Raw genomic sequence first — 6,437 nt, forward strand, 5'->3', positions numbered from 1 at the left:
TTGAAAAAAAAGGTGGAATGGCATCCAAAGGGAATGCATTCGGTTTCAAGAATGCATCGAGAAGATAGAACGTCTCCGTCCAAGTGGCGTTCCCCATACAGAATATGTAAGTTCGTAAATTCATGACTTCATCAAATACTTCTCATTCTCTAAATGTTGATTTCATCTTTGTTGCAGATCAATTTAGCACAAAAATCCTATGATGAGACCAAAAGTTTCAATCAGTATATGAAGCAATGAAACAAGCCCAAGAAAAGAGGCAAAGCAAGTCTATGACCCCATTGCAAGACGCACAAGAAGATGACCGTGAACCTTCCAAGCGACCTCCAGGTCACAAATAATCAAAACAGAAACAAAAGAGGAATGATGGAGAAGATGAATATGCCGTGCAACTTGCAACCTTTATACAAATGAAGTCAGAAGAACATCAGAAACGCGAAGAAAGATGGAAAGCTGAGAAGGACCTCGAAGAGCGGAAGTTGCTGTGGGATCAAGAACAAAAGATCATGTTCTGCAACACCTCCAACATGGATGAAAGCCAAAAAGCATATGTCAAGGCAATGAGGCAACAAATAGCAACAGCCAAGGAAGCATTACTCAAGGCATCGGGGGGAGGTTCCACAAGTGAGCAAGGCAGCGGAGGGGACGCTGAGTCTCTCATGTGAAGACCATTTTTTTCAGTTATTGTCATAATTATGTTGATCTCTGAAACTGTCATAATTACTGCCAAATGACACTTCTGTTATAATTCGGCTCATGAACAAGGCACAAGTGTTGTGTTTGACAGTAGTATCTATGCTGGATCTTGTTCTACTTCTATTCTAAGATGTTCTGTATTTTGTGGTTGTGTTGACCTGTGGTGCTGTGTTTACCCATCTGTGCAAGATAATGGAGTTATCTGTATTCTAAAATGTTCTGAAATGTTTCTAAGGTAGTACAGATAATGGAGTTATCTGATGCAGTTTTGTATTAGGATTTATCTTTTCACTTATGTGCTTGACTGAGTCTGGTGGTTTTGTATCAGTTCTGAGCATGTTGTATGGTTGTTGCAAGCATTCTGGATTTGTATCAGTTCTGAGCAAGCATTCTGGTTTTGTATAAGTTGTAGACTGGGTGCATCTTGATGCCATTTTCAAAAGACCATCACTACTTGATGATATTACCTTGCTTTCTGTGGCTTGATTGTCAAAGAATATTTCTTAAATCTTAAACATTATTTTCTGCTCATTTTTCTTTGAAGGTACAGTTGCTGATTGCAGTGTTATTTCACTAGTGCTAGAATCTGTCCATAGTGTCACTCTGTATGCCATAGTGTCAGTATTTATCACATTGTATTCCAAAGTGAAAATCAATTGTCAACTTAACAGATTATTTTCACAAGCTCCAAAGTGAATGGTGAATTAATTTCACAAGCTGACAATATCATTGCACTTGACAATAACGGGAACAACATCTTAGATTATTTTCACAAGCTGACAATATCATTGCACTTGACAATAACTGGAACAACATCTCAGATTATTTTCACCTGACAATATCATTACAGAATGGTGAATTATTTTCACAAGCTCCAAAGTGAAAATCTCAGATTATTTTCACAGTACAACTTAACAATACAACTAAAATCATCTATACATATTCTCTGTGACATCATAGGATTGCAATCTAGTAGACCTGCAATCAGACAACGAATGGGGGTCGCATGGCTGAAAATTGCAATGGAGGCTATGTCGGTTGAGCCTACACAGCAGATCCCAATGAGGACCATCTTGGACAGAATTTTCAGTGAGCGTATCATAGCAGTAGAATGAGTGAATGACTAGATGTGTCTGCCTTCATGCATCCGCTACATCACACCATTTTCATTCTCTTGGTCCGTCAATTTGTGGCTATCTGATGGGGCAGGTTTGCTTACTGAGGAATGACCATCAGGTGCTTCCTGAAATTCAGACAGACAAATAGGCATATTAATAACCATTTTAGCCTTTTGATGGATGCTCATAACAGCATGCTTCGATTTTCATACTAGAACAAACATATAAACAGAAATAGCACCAAACCTTATCTACGTTTCCATTCAAAATCCTTTCATTTCTACTGTTAAGTCCACCATTGTTATTCACTACGACTGATCCATTTTCACGAGGTTCCTGTTTAATATTTATTATCAACAGTTAAAGGACTTCTAGTGCTGAAATAAACCATATAACAAGCAACAAAAAAAAACTGTACCTGTTCATCTTTGTTGTTTCCAGAAGAGACTTCCAAGTTTTGTGCTCCATCAAGGACTCTAGATTCAATGCTTGACTGTTCTGATTCTGACAAAAAAAACTGTACCTAAACATAAAAATGCATAAGCAGAAATCAACTATCCAAGAAGAACATAATATGCAGATTGCAGAAGCAAAGCTGCTGACCTCGTTGCTGCAAATGGAAGAAATTTCACCTCATGGAAGTCCATTACTTTTTAAACTAGAGCTACTGACAACCCAAATTCAGCCATCTCTGACTATGGTAAGCAAAAGTATTTTTCTGACTATGATTCACCAGATAGCCCTAATGGTTTACCTTTGTACTTACAGAAGTTTTCTGGTAGATAAATCCCTTGCTTTGCTGAGAACAAATGAAATCCCTTGCGCCAATCTTGAAAAACCAGTAAAAATCAAGGAGCAGGAGCAAGAGGAGGCGGCTGAAGATCTGGTAGATCGATGACCTACTTCACTCTTCAGCTAGCCTCGCACGGGGTACTAGCACCCTAGCAGTAGTCGTTGCCAATCTGGTTTGCTGGCCGCTGCTGCCTGCGGCGGTTCCCTTCGCGCGGCCCAAGAAGGCGCGCGCGCCGGGTTTCGCCAGGGGAACGAGAGCTGACCGGCGCGCTCGTCGTGCGGGTAGTTCAGAGATGGTGACCGAAAGCACACAGTGCGGGTGCGGGAGGAAGGTCTCCGTCGGGTGCAGGAGGAAGAGAGGGAGGACGACGGCGAGGCGCGAGGTTGCCGGCGCAGAGGGAGGACGGCAGCGGCGCAACCGCGAGCGCGAGCAGAGGGAGGACGGGAGAGAGTTTCGCTGACAGCTGGGTCCCACTAGTCAGATTGATTTAGGGGCCATTATTTGGTCGGGCTGACTGGAGTTCGGAGAGGATTTCAAGCCCCTAAATTTTATGGGCCAGCCCAAAAATATAAAATAGAGGCCTATATTTAGTCAGTGGGCTAGAGATGTTCTAACTAGCACGGATTCCGCTGACAGGCAAGCCAAAACACGGGGCCTATTTGGTCGGAGCTCCTATCTATGTTGCGGCATCGGACAGCCTGTCACGGCCCATTTGGAGCAGGACTAATAGTCTCCGCCTTATCGTGGATGGTGGCGGACTCACTAGTATTTAATATGCAGTAGTGAGAGTAACGAGTGGTTTCGCCAGTTCCCAGCGAGGGATTCGCAAGATGCCTGCTTCACTCTCTTCTGCTTTCTCTCTTTCACGTAAGATCTCGCCGGCTATTCACCCATCCATAATATATTTGCTCTTATGCCTTCCCCGGCCCGCTAATATTTCATGCGTGAAAATCACCGGCAAGCAGCAGCTTTCCCACGAGATCATACAGCAGCTGCATGCCAACTGCTCCTCTTGAATGCATGGCAGCAGACAAATCCAGCAGTTTGCCATCTTTTTACTTTTTCTTTTAAACTATACTAGTGGAGATGCATGTGCCATAGACACCTATTTACAGTCAAATTGTTTAAAAATGATTGGATTACATCGGACTACTGCTGAAAAATCTCATTTGTTGCATGATGGAATCACCGATTAGATTTGCTATCTAAAAGTCTAAAAGGGAAGCAACATTTAGTATCTATATAAGACAACTCTTGATTAAATATGAAACCATTTGTTTTCACGTGGATGTTTATAGAATTAGTTATTCAATAAATTGGCGAGGAACAGGTGAGCCAATAATGCTAATAGGAAAGAATGCCATCTGATTTGTTACCAATGAGAGTTTACATGAGTTTATTTCGAGCCGATCAGATCTATGCATGTAGGCAATATTTAATTCTATAAATGCATAGGAAGGAAAGGAATCTCTACATAACTAATAATCTTGCCGGCAACCTCTCACCTCTGATTAGGCCATGTCGCCAGTGTATAAGGGCCATCGGATCTCAAGCTAAGTTGGTATGATCCGTCGGATCGGCAGGTCAGCGCTTGGTCGTGAAGCTTCTGGCGTCGTTCGGTGCGCATCTCTGCATCGTCCCGCCTGGTGGAACTACATAGTGGGGGTGTGGGTGTAGCCGCACCCAGGAAAAAATTACAATCCCTTATCATTTTCCAATTTTTGCCATATTTGCTTGAATACCATATATATATGCTATGAAGTGCCGCACCCCCCTCTGCTGCTCTCTAGCTCCGCCCCTAGGCCTCCTCAAGTTATTGCCTCAGCCGGCTGAGTTGCACAGCCGCGCTCTTGTCAACTATCGTCTGCGAGCGCCGCAGGCTCCGCCTCCCCTCGCTCCACACCTTCCTTGCTGACAGCTGCATGATGTTATGCATTAGTGTGAGGACACACTACTGCCACTACTGGAAACCGGTAATTCGCTGTGTGCCAAACTATTCGCCGTGTGGAATTCCACGGGCACACGGCGAAAATCAGCTTTGCCGTGAGCCATATAGAAAACTGTTGACAGCCAAAATTGGCACCAACCGGTCTGACCGAGCGGTCTGACCGAGCGGTCTGACCGGTCGAGGCACTGTGGCCTGTCCGGCAGGGACCGACCGGTCCAGGTAGAGTCCGAGTACAACTAGGTTTTTTTTATAGATTTAGACCTGTAAATAGGATTTCTTGCGGGATAAGTCCACCCCACCCTATAAATATAATGGGTCACGGCCGATTAGGGAATCCAATGGATCAAAAACATATCAATATATTACTTTTCATTATTTTGCATTATTTTTTGTCTTCCTCAAACCCTAGCTCTTCCAACCCCCATACTTGCTGTTCTTCCTTCGTCTCCGCAATGTCTGAAGGCGTTCTAGGTGGCCTGCCGATCCTAGAACAACCCTACGCTCGCTTGCCCTGACGGGGTCCCTCCCGGGCGAGCGTTCGTCGGATTGTGCGAAGAGGAGAACACACGGCGCAAAGAGAAAGAAATCGAAGAGAAGCGTCAGTGGTTCTTGTCTCACTTCTCCAGGAATCGGAAGGGTGAAGTCTTAAAGGATAAGGAGGTGGTCATTCTTTCGGATGAAGAAGAACAAGCCAAAGCAAATAATAATGTAAGTACTTCAGCATCGCCTGATATTTTGGAGCAATTTACTCAATTAATGGTTGATGGTCAAGAAAAGATGCTTGCTACTGTTCAAAATATGACAGATAAGTCTTTAGGAAAGCAACCCTTGGCCAATGATAGTAGTGCTCCTATGTCTAGTGTTGCTGGTACTTTTCAAAATTACTCTATGCCTCCTGAATCATCGGTGATACCTGCACCACAATACGGCATGCCGATGAATTTTTATGATGGTCAGAAACCTCCAGAGCTGTACGCAAATGGAACGGTTAGACCGGTTGCACAAACCGGTCAGACTGGTCTCGGTGGACCGGTTCCAACCGGTCAGACCGGTCCTGGTGCTTTGGTGGCGTATCAATCGTCTCCTGAACCTATTACTAGTTTGCCTCCTGTTCAGGCTGATTTTAGCCGAACAAATGGGTTTACTGGTTATGGTCCATACGCCACTATGACTTATAATCTGTATACTATGCCTCCCTAAAGTTTGGGCTATTCATATGGTGCAATGCCAAACCATGGTTATTCGCAGCAAACACCATATACACAGCCGAATCATGCACCGCAAATGCCGAATAGCTCTAGCGCCAATGTTCAGAGGCCAAATGATTCTTATTTTAATCAAATACATGAGAAACATAAGAAAGATTTGGCTTTTATGTTTAAAGAGTCTTTCGGCATAGAACTTAAGGATAAAACTCTTGTTTGTCAAAAACCATATCCTAAGAGTTTTGATTCCATACCATATCCTCAGAATTTCAAGGTGCCTGAATTTATTAAATTCACTGGAGAGGATAGTAGAACTACATGGGAGCATGTTAGTCAGTTTAATTCACAAATGGGAATTTATGGGAGTCTTGATCATTTGAAAATTAGAATGTTCCCTTTGTCTTTATTTGGCACTGCTTTTTCATGGTTTTCGGCATTAGCTCCTAATTCTGTGCAAACTTGGTCTCAATTAGAGCGTAAATTTCATGAGTATTTTTTCAATGGTGATAATGAATTGAGGCTATGTCATTTAACATCGGTTAAGCAAAAACATGATGAATCTGTTGCTGAATTTGTTAGAAGATTTAGAGATACAAAAAACCGATGTTATAGTTTGGTTATTTCTGAAAATGATCTTGCTGAATTAGCTCTTAATGGTTTGAGATCTCATATTAAAG

General features: G+C 42.9%; 1 long non-coding RNA gene across 2 annotated transcripts; it reads right to left on the reverse strand.

Annotated features, from left to right (window-relative positions):
* Nucleotides 1–1,484: 1,484 nt before the first annotated feature.
* LOC120712181 lies at nt 1,485–3,192 on the reverse strand. Of its 2 annotated transcripts, XR_005690742.1 has the most exons (3): nt 2,233–3,192; nt 2,061–2,150; nt 1,485–1,939 (listed from the first exon to the last, which is right to left on the reverse strand). It is a non-coding gene; the product is annotated as an uncharacterized LOC120712181 (long non-coding RNA). The 2 variants fall into 2 exon arrangements; XR_005690743.1 differs by lacking the exon at nt 2,061–2,150 and having other exon boundaries at nt 2,233–3,153.
* Between the last annotated feature and the right edge of the window lie 3,245 nt (nt 3,193–6,437).

This window comes from Panicum virgatum, chromosome 6K (genome assembly GCF_016808335.1).
Source record: "Panicum virgatum strain AP13 chromosome 6K, P.virgatum_v5, whole genome shotgun sequence".
NCBI lineage: Eukaryota > Viridiplantae > Streptophyta > Magnoliopsida > Poales > Poaceae > Panicum > Panicum virgatum.